General features: G+C 46.8%; 1 long non-coding RNA gene across 2 annotated transcripts; it reads left to right on the top strand.

The window, feature by feature from the left end:
• Positions 1 to 3658: 3658 nt before the first annotated feature.
• Positions 3659 to 11682, top strand: LOC112135535 (uncharacterized). Of its 2 annotated transcripts, none has more exons than XR_008511455.2 (3): positions 3659 to 3892; positions 7123 to 7266; positions 7819 to 11682. It is a non-coding gene; the product is annotated as an uncharacterized LOC112135535 (long non-coding RNA). The 2 variants fall into 2 exon arrangements; XR_008511454.2 differs by having other exon boundaries at positions 3714 to 3892; positions 7123 to 7250; positions 7806 to 11682.
• Positions 11683 to 20272: the final 8590 nt, after the last annotated feature.

Below are 20272 nucleotides of genomic sequence, written 5' to 3'. Positions count from 1 at the left end.
TTCCAAGCTTCTGCCCCTTGCAATTTGCTCTCCAAAATTGCCCCAACCAAGAGAGGCCACTTTTAGGCTGATTCAGAAAAAGACCAAGAGTGGGCTTACTCAGTCCTTTCTGGACAAGGGGGAACTGACAAAGTTCCTCTCAGGAATCTCTGGGCCTGACTCTCTAATCTTTTTTTTTTTTTTTTTTTGAGACAGAGTCTTGCTCTGTGGCCCATGCTGGAGTGCAGTGGCATGATCTCTGCTCACTGCAACCTCTGCTTCTTGGGTTCAAGAAATTCTCCTGCCTCAGCCTCCTGAGTAGCTAGGGATTACAGGTGTGTGCCACCACACCTGCCTAATTTTTTTGTTTGCTTTGTTTTGTTGTGTTTTGGTTTTTTTTGAGACAGAGTCTCATTCTGTCACCTAGGCTGGAGTGCAATGGCGCAATCTTGGCTCACTGCAACCTCTGCCTCCCGAGTTCAAGCGATTCTTGTGCCTCAGCCTCCTGAGTAGCTGGGATTACAGGCGTGCACCACCATACCCAGCTAATTTTTGTAATTTAAGTAGAGACAGGGTTTTACTGTGTTGCCCAGGCTGGTCTCGAACTCCTGGCCTCAAGTGATCTGCCCACCTTGGCCTCCCAAAGTGCTGGGACTACAGGTGTGAGCCACTGCTCCTGGCCAGATCCCCTAATCTTAACCCTTGTGTCCAGCCCATCAACCTGGAGCAGGAAGTGGAAGGAGGGAAGGGCACTGGGACCACTTGCTTTGTTTTGGGTTCGTCCTACTGCCAGAGCCTCAGCAGGGCCACCATATCTGATGGCAGAGTAAATGCTTATAACTTAGTGCTAACATCAGGGGCTCTGAGACCAAGTGCTATCAACATTGATCTTATTTTTACCAGAGAAGAAAGCCCAGAGTTAGATATACAAAGTCTTACATTATTTAAGTATGAATATCATCTTTGTCTGTTTTGTGCTGCTCCCACAGAATACCTCAGACTGGGTAATTCATAGTGAATAGAAATTTACTGGCTTATGGTTCTGGAGGCTGGGAAGTCCAAGACCGAGGGGGCAGCGTCTGGTAAGCCCTTGCTGCATCATAGCATGGCAGAAGGCATCACATGGGTGAGTGAGAGAAAGAGGGAGAGACAGAGAGAGGAGGTGGGGGAGAGAGGTGGGGGAGGAAGAGGGTGAAGACAGAGAGAAGGGCTAACCTCCTCTTTTTATAAGGAAACCATTCCTGAGAAAATGGCCAATGGCATTAATCCATTCATGAAGGCAGACCCCTCATGGCCTAACCACCTCTTAAAGATCCTGCCTCCTTCTTTTTCTTTATTTCTTTATTTCTTTTTTTTTTTTTTTTTTTTGAGACAGAGTCTTGCTCTGTTGCCCAAGCTGGAGTGCAATGGCATGATCTTAGCTCACTACAACCTCCATCTCCCAGTTTCAAGCAATTCTCCTGCCTCAGCCTTCCAAGTAGCTGAGATTACAGGCACACACCACCACATCCAGCTAATTTTTGTATTTTTAGTAGAGATGGGGTTTCACCATGTTGGCCAGGCTGGTCTCGAACACCTGACCTCATGATCTGCCCATCTCACCCTCCCAAAGTGCTGAGATTACAGGTGTGAGCCACCATGCCCAGCCTCTTTTTCTGTTTTTTTTTAGAGACGAGGTCTCACTCTGTTGCCCAGGCTGGGGTACAATGGCACAATTATAACTCACTGCAGCCTCAAACTTCTAGGCTCAAGCCATCCTCCCACCTCAGTCTCAGCCTCCTGAGTAGCTGGCACCAACTACCAGCTAATAGCCATACTACAAACACCCAGCTAATTTTTTATGTTTTTACTTTTTGGAGATGGGGTCTCATTATGTTGCCCAGGCTGGTCTCAAACTCCCGACCTTAAGCAATCTTCCCACCTCAGCCTCCTAAATAGCTGGAATTACAGGCATGAGCCACCATATTAAGAGGCTCGCCTCTTAATATGGTTACAATAGCAATTATGTCTCCAACACACGCTTTTGGGAGGGACACATTCAAACCATAGCAAATACCTTCTGAAAAGTTGACCTGAACATTTACATAAGCTGTCACCCGGGAACTTATCTTCTGATGCAGGTGTAAATGACTATTAGAGACACTTTGCTGAAAACTTGGTGAACAAGCAGAGAGCATGAGGATGTTAAGCCCCTTTAGAGAGTAGAGAAGGTGTGGCACGGGAAGGGGGAGCTAGCTAGGATATTGAGAAAAGGCTGAGTCTTCACACAGCTTGGTGAAGGTTTCCTCAGCACCCAGATCCCAGTCTCTTTCTTGTGATGGATCCAGATGACTTGGTGACATTCTCTGCCACCCTAACTTCCATCTGATCATGATATTTTCCCCACCTACAGCATGTTTTAAGCTTAAGGAATATTTTTAAGTGGATTCCTGCCCGCTCCCTCCAGCTTTCTCATCCTAGGGCCCCCCCGGCTTTTTTTTTTTTCCTGGCGGGGGTGGTGGTTGAGACCTGCTTGATTTATTCCAATGACACAACCGTGATCCCAAAGTGTGCAAAGTTAAAGCCTTCAATTGCAGCTGAGCAGAGGGCAGGAATGGTACACCTGGGGATGGTGGTGAGTCAGGAATGACAGGCAGGCGGCCATGACCAGGGCAGCCTCCTCCCCACAGGGCCAGGGACAGGGGAGTGGTCTGACGAGCAGGACCCAAGGGTAGCCCAGGGCTGGGGAAGGGAGCAGAGACCTCCCCGTGGCCTAGGGCCACTTTGATGGCCCTGTTCCGTGTGGCATGGTGGGGGCGATTCATCCACTACTGTATGTGAGGAAGCTGGAAAGGCGGGCTTGGTGAAGGAGTAGTAAGTGTCACCTGGGCTGGGAGCTAAAGAGTAGATATTTTCTGATTTGAGAAGACATCTGAATGAGACCAGATGGAAAAGGCATCCATCTCTTGATTTGTACAGGTAAATTACCCACACTGCGGCTTCACTGGGGGCAAATTATCCACATTCATGTTGAGAGCATCCTCCCTTCTGTTTGTCCTCATACTTTCAAGAACTCAGAGGAACCCATGCAATCTCAAACAGTTCATGGAGTAAAAGGCAGTCAGCCCTAGGGGAAGCTGGCTTACCCATCTGGCTGTCCTTGGCATGGGCAGTAACACCCAGCAGGCTGATGGGAAGGAAGGTGAGGACCTCTTAAATTCTCCTATATTAACCCTCCAAAGGAGGTTCTTCATTCCAGCCCTTTGGGAGCCCTGAGTCCCGGATCACTCAGGCTTATCCCGGGTCAGACCTCCAACACCTCTTCATCTCAAGTAGCTGGGATTAGCCACCTCAACACTCCACTGAGTTGGCTTCAAGCAATCATCTGGACAATGAAGAGAGGATCAGGGCCACTCCACCACCTAGAAAGTGTGGTTTCTGGGCCCTACCCAGCTTCAGGGCCTAAAAGCCACCCTTAGCTCTTCCCAAGAGATCTCCAGAATCAGAATGTGAGAGCTGCATGGAAGCGACCCCAGGCCTTGTGCGGTGCCGTCAGTGTCCAAGGCCAGGGCACTTGCCCCAGTCACACAAATGGTTAGCAAAAGCCAGGGTGCGGCCCTAGTCCCACCCTCCCCCAGCCCCGAGGGGTCCTTCCAGAACTGCCACCTGAACAGGTGGCTGCTCCGGTGCTGAATCCCTGCCGAGCTGAGGGTGACCTTGGACATCCACCAAAGTCCCTGCGGGGGCGGGGTGGGGGGCGGGGTCCGCCCTAGCTCTAGCTCGGTATAGGGGGCTGCCACAGCCTGATCACGTCTCCGCCTCCCGGACTGGGCTGGCTCGTCGCCTGCTGCTCCCTGGCAGCTGTCTGCCGCTGCCGGGAAGGTGATTGCCATGTTTGCAGCTCCTTTCCTTGTTTGGAAAGATCTGGAGGCAGGTGAGGCTGCCGGGAAAGCGCGACTGACAGGTTGTGATCTGCAGGTTTCGGCGCCGGGCTCCGAGCTCCAGGCAGTCTGGGGAAGGCTGTCCGTCTGCTGGGGGCTGCGTTCTGCCTCCCCGCCCCGTACGTCCCCCCTCTCGCGGACCGGGTGCCGGCCCCTTCCTCTGGGCCCCGCAGGCCCCCTACAGCCACCAGACCCCAGCCAGGGTCGCCTGACCCTCCCTCTGGCCCCGAGAGACCCCTAAACAAACCCCCAGCCCCACGAGCCGCCCTCCTCCACGGGCAGTCCTTCCCGGTGTCTGACTCAAATCTCCGGCTCTGGCACGACGCCGCGTCTCTGTAGGAAGGAGCATTGTGCGGTCGTGCCGGTTCCTTCCCGCGCACTTGGAGGGACCCACCTAGCAATCAGTCACGCTGGCATTTTTCTCTGAGCCGACAAGGCAATTTGTGAGGAGCAGGGCTTTCTCGCCGGCTGGATGCTAAGTGGGAGCAGAGGAGGTGGGCGTGGGGGGCGTTCTAAAGAGATACCCAAATTAAACATCCAATCTGCCATGTCCTGTGTCACTCAGGGCGATTCATCTTCTCTCTGGCTCCCGCTGGGGCGGCTCCCAGAAGCGCCAGGACGTGGAGCTGCGGTCGTTGGCGGCGCGTCGCCTCCTCCGCGGAGAGCAAACGGACGTCCCGCGGCCCCCGCCCCACCGCAGCTCTAAGAGCCTGCGCCCCTGAGCTCCGCCGCGCTGAGCCGCGGGAGAGGGATTCGGAGGACACAATGGGCAGGAGGAGGGGCTTGGGGGTTTCTAGGCGCCCCCCCTCTTCCATTATCTGCATCAATAACTCAGCAGGAGGTTGGGCCGGAAGCTGAGGGTTTGTGCGTGGCTGAGTTTGCACATTCCAGAGCCTAGAAGTGGCTCCCATACTGCCTTCTAAGCCCCGCGTGCTGCTCTGCTGAGTTGGAGTCCTCCTCCAACCATCCAACTAGTGCCCAAGCCTGCCATTCCTGCATTCAGGCCAAGGAGGAGGGGCTGGGGCTCAGAGGATGCAACTCTCACCCTTGCAAATGGAATTTTTTTTTTTTTCTGAGACAGAGTCTCACACTGTCACCCAGGCTGGAGTGCAGTGGTGCAATCTTGGCTCTCTGCAACCTCTGCCTCCTGGATTCAAGCCATTCTCCTGCCTCAGCCTCCCGAGTAGCTGGGATTACAGATGCATGCCACCATGCCCGGCTAATTTTTGTATTTTTAGTACAGATGGGGGTTCATCATGTTGGCCAGGCTGGTTTTGAACTCCTCGCCTCAGCTTCCCAAAGTGCTGGGATTACAGGCGTGAGCCACTGCACCCGGCCTGCAAATGGCTTTTTGATGAACCCCATGTGTGCAGTGTTGCTCCCCAAGGTCCCAAGATTCACTGGAGAACATCCCCACTCAGCCAGGAGGAGGCGCTCTGTCCAGGTTTGGAGAGGTGAAAACATTTCCCAGTGGAAAACCAAAGATGAGTTGGCCTCAGAAGACCAGGGAGGAGAGAGAAGGGAAGCAGATCCCAGGAGTCCTGACTCCCAGTTCCCAAGGGCTCACAGCTGGCTAATGGTTACTGCAACTGGGTTACCTGCAGCTCACCTCCCAGGTCCCACCTCTCCCCAAGTCTAAGATCAAAAGCCCTGGCTCTCTAGAGCTCATCCTGTCCAACCTTGCTGCATCCAGAGCAACTCTCCACTAGACAGGCTGCCAGCACCTGAGCAAGAGAAGAGGGGTGGAGAAACATGAGAAAAGACGAAGCATGAGGCTGGGTTTCCTTTAAGATTGCAGTTTGGGCGCGGTGGCTCATGTCTCTAATCCCAGCACTTTGGGAGACCAAGGTGAGTGGATCACGAGATCAGGAGATCGAGACCATCCTGGCCAACATGGTGAAACCCCATCTCTACTAAAAATACAAAAATTAGCTGGGTGTGGTGGCATGCACCTGTAGTCCCAGCTACTCAGGAGGCTGAGGCAGGAGAATTGCTTGAAACCGGGAGGTGGAAGTTGCAGTGAGCTGAGATTGCACCACTGCACTCCAGCCTGGCGACAGAACGAGACTCCATCTCAAAAAAAAAAAAAAAAAAAAGATATCGGTTTGTGCCCAGGTAAGAGAAGGAGCAGACACCACATTAGATTCTGGGCTCCTTCACCCAGAATGGCAGCAACATATCTTCGGCTCTATACATCTCGTGTTGGCTTCTAGTCTCGTCTCTGACACTAGTTTTCTCTGTGAATTGTAGGAGACCAAAATATGACTGTAGGGGACCAGAATATACCGCCCTAGCATATGCCTCTCTGGCATAAGGATTATTTTGAGTTAATTATTTTGAGAATCTGCAGACACAGGAGAAACTGAAAACAGAGTAGAAGTTACCCTTTCGTATAGGAAATTTACATTTACAAAGGAAATCTCTCTTTGTAAGGATGTCTCCCTCTCTGTACCAGGAAGAGAAGGATGTCTCCAAATCACTAGAGACTTATCAATGGATAAGCACTGACTTTAATATGCATAGCAAACCTTACCCTTGTTTACTGTGCTTTTCCTGGTCACCTCCCTGTAACTGGCCTCCCTCATACCCTTCTTTCTTTGTTTCAGCTGAAGATGGTATTTCAGCCTGAATTCTAAACCACCTCTTTGAGATTTACTTCTTTTTCCCTGGGCATCTCCCATGTATACATGAGGTATAGAGGTTAATAAGCTTCTGTTTGTTCTTCTCTTGTTAATCTGTCTTTTGTTACAGGTGTTCCAGCCAATGAACCTAAGAAAGGTGGAAGGAAAAGGTATTTTTCCTCCCCTACAGCATCTGGATGACCCAGGGGCTCCTGTCTTCCTCAGTTTCCTATTTCTAAACAAGGACATTGAATATTGATGCCTGAGCGTTTTTCCAAATTATTTTCTCTCTGAACTCCCTCTGAGCCCTTGCCTCATGGTGTGGAGCAGTAGAGAACATGGTGAGAAAAGAAAAATAGCTCAGAGCGGTCTAAGCCCTGCAAAACTGATCAGGCCCTGAGAGACAGGAGTTTGGGAATTCAGTCATACATATCCCTCCTCACACTCCACCCAGGCCCAGGAGCAATTGTTCAAAGGGATTCTGTTGCTGACTAGCTGCCTCACCCATTATCTTCAGGTTCCTAAATTTGTGATACAAAGAATAGCAAATGACGAATGAATAGCTTATGTTGTTGTTATTATTATTATTACTTGTTTTTTAGAGACAAGGTCTCACTCTGTTGTCCAGGCTGGAGGGTAGTAGCATGATCATTTCTTACTGAAGCCTCAACCTCCTCTACTCAAGCAATCCTCCTGCCTCAGCCTCTGGAGTAGCTGGGACTACAGCCAGGTACTACCATACCCAGGTAATTTTTTTTTTTTTTAAGACCCAATCTCACTCTGTCACCCAGGCTTCAGCACAGAGGCATGATCTTGGCTCATCAAAACCTCTGCCTTCCAGGTGCAAGCAATTCTCGTGCCTCAGCCTCCCCAGTAGCTGAGATTACAGGCGTGTGCTACCACGCCTGGCTAATTTTTTGTATTTTTAGTGGAACAGGGTTTTGACATGTTGCCCAGGCTGACCTTGCTCTCCTAGGCTCAAGCAATCCACCAGCCTCAGCCTCTCAAAGTGCAGGGATTACAGGTGTGAGACACTGTGCCCGGCCTTTTTTTTTTTTTTTTTTTTTTTTTCTGTAGAGACAGGGGCCTCACTCTGTTGCCCAGCTTATCTTAGTGTACATTCTTGGTAAACAACCTGTGAACTGCCTTCTCTTTTCTTTTGAAAACCCACTTGTAACTGCTGCTAATTAAGCTTATGTTCAGGGCAACTTAAATCTATGCTCCCTGATTGCAGTCTTCGAAATTGGTGCAAACAAACTCTCTTCTTATATTAATTTTGCCTCAGTTTTTTCCTTTAGGGCAACAATGGGGAAGAGAATCCTTGAGGTCAATGACACCAGGACAGCTCAGTTGCAAATTCCTTGTCCCTTCATCCTTAGAAATGCGCCAGTAACCTCTCTGTGCCTACTCGGGCTTGGGAGCCTGCCTGATTTAAAAAGGAAGAAGGAGAAGGAGATGAAGAAGGAGAAGGAAGAGGAAGAAAGAAGAGAAAGAAAGAAAAGGAAGAGGAGGAGGAAGAAGAAGAGAAAGAAGAGGAGAAGGAGGAAGAAGGAGGAGGAGGAGGAGAAGGAGAAGGAGAAGGAGAAGGAGAAGGGAAGAAGGAAGAAGAAGAAACAACTTGTCAGACTGAGAGACCTGACTTTTGCTTTGGAAAATTGGTCCTGGAAGTTCAGAGCATTTACTGTAAACCTCTCCTGGGTGATCAGCGAGGAGTTGGGAGCCTCTTGCTCCCAGCGTGTATGTTGACTCCAAGAGAGGTGGTGAGTTGCTTAAGGCTGGTGGTGGCAAATCAGGCCCAGAGACAAGGCACCCTGTCTCCCAGGCCAGATGCTTCTTCTACAGTGTTGTAACTGCAATAGGTCCATGGCCTGATGCATTCGGCAAGTCAGTATGTAATTGCCCAGTGGGTTCTTTCTGCCTGCTGCACAGACAAAACCCATTCACTGATACTGTGGTATTATAGTAAAGAATTTAATTAGTGATACATTCACTGATACTGTGGTATTATAGTAAAGAATTTAATTAGTGATACATTCACCGATACTGTGGTATTATAGTAAAGAATTTAATTAGTGATACATTCACCAATACTGTGGTATTATAGTAAAGAATTTAATTAGTGATACATTCACCGATACTGTGGTATTATAGTAAAGAATTTAATTGGTGATACATTCACCGATACTGTGGTATTATAGTAAAGAATTTAATTGGTGATACATTCACTGATACTGTGGTATTATAGTAAAGAATTTAATTGGTGATACATTCACTGATACTGTGGTATTATAGTAAAGAATTTAATTGGTGATACATTCACTGATACTGTGGTATTATAGTAAAGAATTTAATTAGTGATACATTCACTGATACTGTGGTATTTATTATAGTAAAGAATTTAATTAGTGATACATTCACTGATACTGTGGTATTATAGTAAAGAATTTAATTAGTGATACATTCACTGATACTGTGGTATTTATTATAGTAAAGAATTTAATTAGTGATACATTCACTGATACTGTGGTATTTATTATAGTAAAGAATTTAATTAGTGATACATTCACTGATACTGTGGTATTATAGTAAAGAATTTAATTAGTGATACATTCACTGATACTGTGGTATTTATTATAGTAAAGAATTTAATTAATGATAGGCCAGCCACATGGGAGAACTGGAGATCGCTCACATCAATCTCCTTGAAGACTTGGAGGTTAGAATTTTTCAAGGATAGTTTGGTGGGCAGGGAACTAAGGAATGGGTGCTGCTGATTGGTCAGGGATGCAATCATAGTGGGAAACTGTCCTCATCCACTGTGTCCGCCTCTGGTTGGGGTGAGGGCACAGGACTGGTTGAGTCATGAGTCATTAAGTCCAGGTGGGCTCAGTTGGTTGCCAGAATGCAGAAGTCTGAGAAACATCTCAGAAGACTAATCTTAGATTCTGGGATCGGTAGTGGTGTTATCTGTAGGAGCAATGGGGAAGTCACAAAACTTGTGACCTCTAGCCACAACAACTCCTTAGCAATAAGAGATGATGGAAACTATGCCTTACATTTTTTTTTTTTTTTTTTTTTTTGTGAGACAGAGTCTCACTGTCACCCAGGCTGGAGTACAATGGTGCAATCTCAGCTCACTGCAACCTCCACCTCCCAGGTTCAAGTGATTCTCCTGCCTCAGCCTCCCGAGTAGCTGGGACTACAGGCATGAGCCACCATGCCCAGCTAATTTTTTTTTTTTTTGTATTTTTAGTACAGACAGGGTTTCACTCTGCTGGCCAGGCTGGTCTCAAACTCCTTACTTCGTAACCTGCTGCCTCAGCCTCCCAAAGTGATGGGATTACAGGCATGAGCCACCGCGCCCGGCCCCACCCTACATTTAAGCAGAATTCAGGTCCCTCCTATATTTGTAAACTTGTGGCCTTCCATTAGTCTTACAAAGGCAGTTTCAGCCCCCTAACAAGGAGGGGATCAGTTTTAGAGAGGGACTATTATCATCCTTTCTTCAAAGTTAAACTGTAAACTAAATTCCTCCCATGGTTAGCTTGGCCTATGCCCAGGAATGAGTGAGGACAGCCAGCCTGGGGGGCTAGAAGCAAGAGGGAGTCAGCCTTGCTAGACTTCTCTCACTGTCATAATCTTTGCAAAGGCAATTTTAAATATGCCCAAGACACCAGATTGCAGCAGAGAAAGAGGTTTAATTGTAGGGCCACCAAACAAGGAGACAGGAGGAAACCTCAAATCTGACTCTCTGAGGAGTTTGGGGATAGTGTCTTTAAGGGTTTTGGAGTGTGCCAAAGTGTGGAGATTGTTGATTGGTCAAAGAGTGCAGGTTGGAGCCATAAGACAGGGAGATGAAGAAACTGTATTCTCATATTGATTCTGTTCTTCTGTGGGGGTCTTCAAACGGGTTGGCATAAGCTGTTTTACTGGAATTGGGGATCCGAAAGACATTGTAAGCAATTTTTAAATGAGAGCCTCGTGATTCTAATGTCAGAGATCCTATCTAGCTTAAACAAAAGTCTTGTGGTTCTAACATCAGAAATCCTATCTATAGGAACCATGGGGATGCAAACGGCCAGTATCTATCTAGTCCTACCGTGACTTGTTGGTTACAAGGAAGCTGGTCAAAGTGCGGCCTGATTAATGCTTAATCATAAGCATATTTCTGTTCAGAATTCTTGTTAACCCCGTGAAGACAGCTTCAATGTCACAGAGCTGCCTGTAGGAATGAATGCCTCACACCTCAAACCTGGCCCTCTCTCCACCTGCCCTTTCCATGCTGCCAACAGGGCCTTCCAGTGGCAGCGGTGACCAGTCACTGGGAAAGCCCAGCTGAGTCAGTGTTTGCTGGCTAACTGCAGAAGGAATGATGAACTGGTCCCCATGAATGGAGAGGTCCCACACAAAGCTATGCTAATTCTTCTTAAGCTCTGCCTGCCGCCTTTTATATATCAACCTGAAATGTAATTATCTTTATGGCTGGTGGAGTAAATCACCAGTATGTGTCAAAGAGATTTGCTCCTGTGTTTTATTACGTAATATATTAGCTCTACAGTTTTAAGATGTCATTACTTGGCTAATCGCATGAAACGTTTTCGTGAGCAAACAGTGATGCTGGCGGGAGCTGGGGCCACAGACCCGTGGCTAAATCCTTCAGAGAAATGCTGAGAGAGGCCTCGGGGGATCACCTTATCCAACCCCTGCCTCCAGGCTTAGAGAGCTCTAGACAGGCAGGAGTTCTGCACTATCTCAGGGACTTTGAGAGGTAGAAGACAAAGAACAGCCAACGATGAATGGGGGACATCTGGACGACCCAACAATTTTTTTCCTGAGTGTATCCAACAGAAATGCATGCTATGGCCACCAAAGGACATGCACGAGAGTGTTCATAGTGGCTTATTCCTAATAGCAAAAAACTAGAAACGACCAAAATATCGTCAACAACTGAATGGAGAAAATAATTATGGCATATTTCCTGTAGTCCCCGTTACTTGGGAGGCTGAGGCAGGAGGATTGCTTGAGCCCAGGAGTTCAGGCCACTGCATTCCAGCCTGGGCAACAGAATGAGACCCCATCTCAAAAAATAGAATTATGGCATATTTACACAATGGAATACTACACAGCAATCAAAAAGAAAAACCATCAATAATTGATGAACTATTGACACATGGGTGACCCTCACAGACTTGATGTCCCCCTCCCTCTTGGAGACACAGCAGCTGTTTTAGTGGATTAGGTCACCTGATTCACCCACTTATTGGGCTCTTTCGGAGCTCCTGGAATGTCCTCCTTCTCCAGTCCCAGATGGGGATCCGAATTTCTCAGGGTGAATTCCCTACAACATCCTCTTTAGGTTTATCCTCTCCTTTTTCCTCCACTACCTCCTCTAAATCAGCATCTTCATCAACAAACTCATTTTGTTTTTGCACCTAACAGTGGTGTGTGTTCAAACTTTCTTCTCTGGCTATGAGCCTGGTGGACAAAGGCAGCATGGTGTAATAGAAATAACACAGGCACTGCAATGAAACCCACCTGGCTTTGAATCCTAGCTCTACTGCTTTTTGTTCTGTCATCTTAGATCACTTAAACTCAGTCAGCCTCAATTTCCACACCTGCAAAATGGAATATCTTCTTTGCAGTGGGAAGTAATGAGAAAACATGAGTTTTGTTTGTTTGTTTTGTTTTGTTTTTCTTTTTCTTTTGAGACAGTCTCACTCTGTCGACAGGCTGGAGTGCAGTGGCATAATCTCGGCTCATCGTAGACTCCGCCTCCCAGATCCAAGCAATTCTCCCACCTCAGCCTCCTGAGTAGCTGGGACTACAGGCACACGCCGCTATGCCCAGCTAATTTTTGTACTTTTAGTAGAGATGGGGTTTCACCATGTTGGCTAGGCTGGTCTTGAACTCCTAGCCTCAAGTGATCCACCTGCCTCAGCCTCCCAAAGTGCATGGATTACAGAGGTGAGGCACTGCGCCCCGCCAACATGAGCATTTTACTTGGTGCCTAACATGTTTTCTTGCATTATTCATACGATTATTCAACAAACATTTACTGAACTTCTACACTGTGCCAAAGACCATACTAGGAGCTGGCACACAACATTGTCACGGTCTATATTTGTGTTTTTGCAGACTTGGTATCTGAGGGTTCACATTCTGACTTCTCTTTTGGGGGCCACCCTTCCCTCACTTGCAACTCGGGTGGTTCACCCTCCACCCTACCCCCAGTTCAGGACATTGCATCCCCCTGGCCACAGAGATTGGCTCTGGGATAGGCTCATATTCCAGATTGGTTCCATGAGATTCAGCCCTGGAACTTTGGTTGAAACTATTGAGAAAGAGGTGATCCTTTTCCACCAAGAATGATGAGCTGGTCAAATGGAGCCCTAGATCTGCTGAGAGATATTCTTGCCACCTCTCTAGGAGAGTGTGCCTAAGGATAAAGACAATGAAGAAAGCTGGGCGACAAAGAAGGAAAGGCCCTCCATAGCCTCATTCAAGCACCCAGATCCAGCCACACAAGGACTGAATTGGGTTTCTGACGTTCACAAATAAAAATAATGCTGATTAATTTACTGTCCTAAAAATGACTAACATTCAATGAATTTTACTATGTGCCAGCCATTGTGCCAAATGCTTCACAGGCATCATCTCATTTAATCCTCACAATGACCTGATAAAATAGGTGCTGTAGGTTGAATAAGTGTCTTCCAAAAATTCTTGTCAACCCAGAACCTCACAATGTGACCTTATTTGGAAATAGCATTTTGCACATGTAATTAGTTCAGATGAAGTCACACTGGATTAGGGTGAGCCCTAAACCCAGTGACTGGGGCCCACCATGGTGGCTCGCGCCTGTAATCCCAGCAGTTTGGGAGGCCAAGGTGGACTGATCACCTGAGGTCAGGAGTTCGAGACCAGCCTGGCCAACATGGTGAAACCCTGTCTCTACTAAAAATACAAAAAAATTAGCCAGGCGCAGTGGCAGGCACCTGTAATCCCAGCTACTCAGGAGGCTGAAGGAGGAGAATCACTTGAACCCGAGAGGCAGAGGTTATAGTGAGCCAAGTTAGCGCCATTGCACTCCACCCTAGGCAACAAGAGTAAAACTCTGTCTCAAACAACAGCAACAACAAAAAAAATCCAGTGACTAGTGTCTTTCTTAGAAGAGGAGAGGACACAGAGAGATACAGAGAGCATAAGAGGGGATGTCTTGTAAAGATGGAAGCAGAGCTTGGAATGATGCAGCCACAAGCCACTGAACACCTAGGGCTGCCAGAAGCCACCAGAACTAGGAAGAGGCAAGGAAGGAGTTCTTCCCCAGAGCCTTCCCAGGGAGCATGGCCTTGCTGACACTTTGATTTTGGACTCTGGCTTCCAGAGCTTTGAGAGAATAAATTTCTGTTGTTTTAAGCCACCCAGTTTGTGATTTGTTACGGCAGCCCTAGGGAGCTAATACAGTAGGTAATGATCATTACTATTTTTGAAGATGAGAAAACTCAGGCTAAAGAAATTAAGTAACTTGCCCAAGGTCTTGTAGTTAATTTAACACCAGAGATGGGATTCAACCCCAGGCAGACTCCAGAGCTGTCTTTCTTTCTTAGTCATTAGATGATACATAGCAGGTGCATATAAATCCTATTTCTTTCCCAGGTCATATTTTACTGTTCTTTGCATCCCTAGTGCTTAGCATGGTGTTTGCTGTTTAGTAGGTGCCCAGTAACCATTTGGGAATTAAAGTCATTAGGAGCCCTACAGAGTAGGGCACTGAGAGAGCAAAAAAGAGAAAGATATAACCCTTGACCTCCAAAGGTTATAGTTTAGTAGGGGAGACCAGAAAGCCACCCCAAAAGAAGGATTGTTGGGCTGAAGGCAATTTAGAAGCAGATGCAGGAAAGCTCTCTACTCTGCCTCTATGTGCCCAAAATCAGGACATCGATTTACAAAGACAAAAGATATCCCACTCCCTCTTCTACCTAAGAGAATGCAAGCTAACCATGGAGGACAACTTTAGACCCTTACCAGCCTGAAGATGGTACCACAGGAATCTATATTAACAAGCTTTACTAACTAACCTTTATCTGCCAGTTATTTGCCTACCCACAAGTTGCTGCCCCTGGAGAGTCAAAGTGTATTTTTTTTTTTTTTTTTTTTTTTTTTGAGACAGAGTCTCACTCTGTCACCCAGCCTGGAGTACAGTGGCACAATCTCTGCTCACTGCAACCTCCACCTCCCAGGTTGAAGTGGTTCTCCTGCCTCGGCCTCCCCAGTAGCTGGGACTACAGGCGCACACCACCAGGCCCAGCTAGTTTTTGTATTTTTCGTAGAGACGGGGTTTCACCATGTTGGCTAGGCTGGTCTCGAACTCCTGACCTCAAGTGATCTACCCGCCTTGGCCTCCCAAAGTGCTGGGATTACAGGCATGAGCCACTGCACCTGACCATAAAAACTGACTGTTCTGGTCAGGCGCAGTGGCTCACACCTATAATCCCAGAACTTTGGGAGGCTGAGGTGGGCGGATCATGAGGTCAGGAGTTGGAGACCCAACATGGTGAAACCCTGTCTCTACTAAAAATACAAAAGCTAGCTGGGCATGGTGGCGGGCACCTGTAGTCCCAGCTACTCGGGAGGCTGAGGCAGGAGATTCGCTTCAACCCGGGAGGTGGAGCTTGCAGTGAGCCGAGATCGTGCCACTGCACTCCAGCCTGGGTGACAGAGCAAGACTGTGTCTCAAAAACAAACAAACAAAACTGACTGTTCTTTGTTGAAGATGCTTATAAGCTGGAATTCAAAGCTGCCTCTTTAAGAACTACTCATTCTCTGGGTGTCTCCCATGTATATATGAAATATACAGGTGAATAAACTTTATTTTCTCTTGTTAATCTGTCCTCTGTTACAGGGGTCCATGCTAACAAAGAACCTATGAAGCCTGAAGACAAAATTATTTTTCTTCCCCTACACTAGAGAGGACATATAGAAGGAGTATATGCTCAGGGCTGACTGAGAAGCTTAAAAATCAGCCCTGGAGGAGCTCAAAGAAGGGATAGCACTAAGGCATAAGCCAAAAGGAGGCTTTGAGGAAGAGATTGAACTTGATTTGGGCCCTGAAGAACTTAGGAAAGAGGAAAGAAGTGGTGACAGTTGATAAAGCAGAAAAAGAGCATGAATAGTGCTGGGAGGAAGGACTTTACAAGATGCATTTGAAGAGAGATGGGGGTGATGGGCTGGGAGGCATCAGCCAGGCCAGATCATAGTTATCGAGGACTAGGCAGGAACTTGGATATGAACTGGTAGCATGGTCCTATAGGCTCTTAGCAGACACAGCTACTACATTTGTTACTGCTGCTAACAGAGGCTTGACTGCAGACACTCAATCTGTGTGTTCCCTGCATTTCCCAGGGCCTGCAGGTCACAGAGCTGTGCGCCTTGCTCTGACCAGCAGGCTATGGGTCTAAGTGTTACCTCCAGACTGAAGCACAGAAGAGTAGATATGAGGCCCTCATTCTCTCTTCACTCTTTGAGGCAAGCGTTGAGGTGGAGGCTTTATCAGATCTAAGCTGTCTGGATTGCCAGGGAGAGCTGTCCCAGAGAGGCATGGGAATTTCATGAGAACAAGAAACCAATGTGGCCGGGCATGGTGGCTCATGCGTGTAATCTCAGCACTTTGGGAGGCTGAGGTGGAAGGATTGCTTGAGGCCAGGAGTTTGAGACCAGCCTAGTCAACATAGCAAGACCCCATCTGTACAAAAAAGAAATAGATTAGTCAGGTGTGGTGGCATGCACCTATGGTCCCAAGCTACTTGGGGGGCTGAGGTAGGAGGATTGCTTGAGCCGGGGAAGTTGGGGTGAGGACGCTGGGGAGTGCTGGTGATTTCTGGTGTGTGGACAGGTGAAAAATCCTGAAGGGGGATCAGGAAGCTGTGGGAAAGGTGAGAGCAACAGAGCACCACACACTTCTCCTCTGGGCCTCTCTGACAGCACCCAGGCCACCCCTGCTGGTGGCAGCAGGAACTCCCAGGCAGTCTTCCCTTGTTCTCCCAAAATCAACAGCTGCAACCTCCTAAGGCTTTCTTAGATGCAATTTCCAAGATGCAACTTCTGTCTGTTAGCACAGCAGCCCTGGGAAGCTACTCTTGTTGCCCAAGGCTCAGAGATTCAAGCCAGTTAGTCAACGCCAGCCAAGGGTGAATTGGCCAAAGACCGAGAGGGCTTCTGTCTCCCAGAGTAGGGGCTGGGCTCCCTCCCAGCTGTCAGCTCCCACTCACAGGTGCAGCCCCTTGTGGGGAGTCCCCAAAAGCTGGATATGGCCTGAGATGGCCAGAAGGCAAGGAGGGGATGGGGAGGGCTGTGGTGCCTTCTGCTGAGATTTGCTACCAGGAAGCTCTGTTTTTTAGGAGCAGGCCCTGCCCCCAAAGTTCTGAGACTATCAGAGAACTTATCTATCACCCTATCTCATCAGCAACCTCCAGCATTCCATCACACCAACACCATAAACTCTCGTGTCTTTCCCCTTCGATACAAGGTGTGGCCCTGTGACTAAGTTCTGGGCAATGAGGTATAAACAGAAGACTGCAGGTGAGACATCCAAGAAAGTTCCTTAAAAGGGAGATGAACAATTGGCATAGTCCCTTTGGCCCCACCTGCCTTCTCCTACTTCCTGCCTGAAACTCAGGCTTGATGGCTGGAGCTCCAGCAGACATCTTGGACAACAAGGTCTGGGAAAGCCACATGTTAAGGAGGGTAAAACCGAAGCACATAAGAACGCCCCTGGAGCTGCCCTACTGGCCCTGAAATGCCCAATGCTAGGCTTCTGTGTGACAGGAGAAGCTCCTGATTGGAATACACATCTGCAGTCAAGTTGTTTTCAGCAGCAGCCAGACACAGTCTTGAACACTGGGGTTATGGTGGTGGGCCCAGGCAAGAACAGCTGCTGCACCAAGCTCCACTTCTTGAACTACGAAACAATGACAGTCAGAGGAGTGGCATCTGATGGCATTAAATTGGAAGGGAAATAATGGATTTTCAACAAAGCATGGGAGGATTTTTAAAATAATAATCCAGATGTGGGAAATAATATTTGTTTTGGGGGTTTTTGTTTGTTTGTTGTTTGTTTGTTTGTTTCGAGACGGAGTTTCGTTTTGCTCTTGTTGCCCAGGCTGGAGTGCAGTGGTGCGATCTTGGCCCACTACAACCTCCGCCTCCCAGGTTCAAGCAATTCTCCTGCCTCAGCTTCCTGAGTAGCTGGGATTACAGGCATCCACCACCACACCTGACTAACTTTTTTGTATTTTTAGTAGAGAAGTCGTTTCACAATATTGGCCAGGCTTGTCTCAAACTCCTGACTTCAGGTGATCCACCTGCCTCGGCCCCCCCCCCGCGAAGTGCTGGGATTACAGGCGTGAGCCACCATGCCTGGCAGGGAAATAATATTTAAGGTTTTTCATTGCATGATTGAGGAATATCTTTCAGCACAAACCCCGAAGTCATAAAATAAAGGATTAATCATTTTAACCTCATCAAAATAAAATTTTTTTCAAAAGTCTTTGTGACAAAAATCAGTCTGGATAGGCTGGTTATACCGCAGCAACAAAAAAAGACAAAATCTGAAGGGTATAAAGCAACAAGTGGTTATTTCTGGCCCACAGTACATATCCCTTTATGGATTGGCTGAGGCCTCCACTCCCATGTTGTCAGTATTGTCACTTTCACTTTAGGCTCCCAAGTTGAAGACACAGCCATCATCTGCTGATGCCAATTCCCATGTCAGAGAGAAAGAGGGTGAGCAAAGCACCAGCACTTCAAGCTTCAGCCCAAAGTGTCACATGTGCTTCCGCTTGCATTTAATTGACCAGAACAAGTCACACAGCTGCACCTTGGTTCACAAGGGCAGGGAATATAATGCCTTTTCAGGGAAGGATCTGGGTATTCATGAACAGTAGTACACAAAAGCAAAAGACTTGACCCTTTGGGAGAAGTTTTAGATACTCATAAACAAAGGGTTAATTTCTCTGATAAATAAGAATACTCCCGAATCATCAAGAAAATGATCATATCGATTGAAAAAGCAGGTGAAAGATATGAGCAGGCATTTTACAAAAAGGAAATAAAAGACACTGTAACTAACTCATAATTTCACATTAAAATGACATGGAGATATCATTTTCTACCCATCAAAGTGGTGAGGGCGTGTGCAAACAGGTCACACGTTCCTGATGGGCTGTAAATTTGTATAACCTCTATGGAAGGCAATTGGCATATGTGTCAAGATTTAAAGTTCACACACCTTTCTTTCTTTCTCTTTTTTTAATGAGATGGGATCTCGCCATGTTGACCAGACTGGTCTTGAACTCCTAGGCTCAAATGATCCTCCCACTTTAGCCTCCCAAAGTGCTGGGATTACAGGCATGAGCCACCACCCCCAGCCAAGTTCACATACCTTTTGATATGGTTCTTCTACTTCTAGAAATATATCCTATGATGAGCTCACACATGTGGGAAATAATATTTGTTTAAGGTTTTTCATTGCCTTATTGTTTGTAATAACAAAAGATTGGAAACAACCTAATGCCTTTTAATTAGGGACTGGTTAAATAAATCATTTAAATTAAATAAGCTATTTCTCTCCATTCAGGGGAATGCTACATAGATACAAAAATGAAAAGCTTCTTTTGTAATGATACGGAGCAATCTCTAAGATTTAATGTTAAACAAATAAAGTAAGGTACTGAACATGTATATTGTATCACTATTTGTGATAGAAAAAGGAAGAAGAAATATTCATAATTGTTTATATATGCTGGAGATATCTCCAAAAATACATTTAAAGTGGGAAATATTGCTTATGATTAAGGAGAGAATAGAAATTCTCCGTTTGTACCTTTTAAATTGTGAGATGGCATGCGAATGTATTGTCTAACCTAACAGTAAAATTAAAAATTAAAAGAGGAGCAAAATGAACCAGCAATTCCACTCCTGGGCATATAAAAAAGAGAAACCAAAACATACACCTTCACAGAAAGAAATTTGTACACAAATATTTATAGCAGCATTACTCTTAATAGCCAAAAGGTGGACAAAACTGGGATGTCCATCAGCTGATTGATGGATAAATAAAATGTGGTATATCCATACAATGGATTATTATTCAGCTATAAAAATGAATGAAGTCACGCCTGTAATCCCTGCATTTTGGGAGGGCAAGGCAGGAGGATTGCTTGAGCCCAGGAGTTTGAGACCAGCCTGGGCAACATAGCAAGACCTCACCTCTACAAAAAAAAAAAAAAAAAAAAATTATATATGTATATATATATAATATATATATATTTTTTTTAAATAGCCAGCATGGTGGCACAGTGCCTGTGGTCCCAACTATTTAGAAGGCCAAGTCAGGAGGATCACTTTAGCCTAGGAGTTCGAGGCTATCGTGAGCCATGATCGTGCCACTGCACTCCAGCCTGGGCAACAGAGCAAGACCCTGTCTCACACACACACACAAAAAAGGGAATGAAGTACTGATACATGCCACAACACAGATTAACCTTATGCTGAGGTTCCTTCATTCCTTCATAATGAAAATATTAGGCTGAGTAAACAAGCTAGGCACAAAAAGCCACATATTATACATATTCCGTTTAAGTGAAGTGTCCACCATAGGCAAACAAAAAGTAGATCAGTGGTTGCCTAGAGGGATGAGGTTGTGGTAGAAATGGAGAGTGATTGTTAATGAGTACTGTGTTTCTTTTAGGGGTG

Source organism: Pongo abelii, chromosome 9 (genome assembly GCF_028885655.2).
Source record: "Pongo abelii isolate AG06213 chromosome 9, NHGRI_mPonAbe1-v2.0_pri, whole genome shotgun sequence".
NCBI classification, from domain to species: domain Eukaryota; kingdom Metazoa; phylum Chordata; class Mammalia; order Primates; family Hominidae; genus Pongo; species Pongo abelii.
This window is presented reverse-complemented; position numbering and strand designations above follow the sequence as displayed.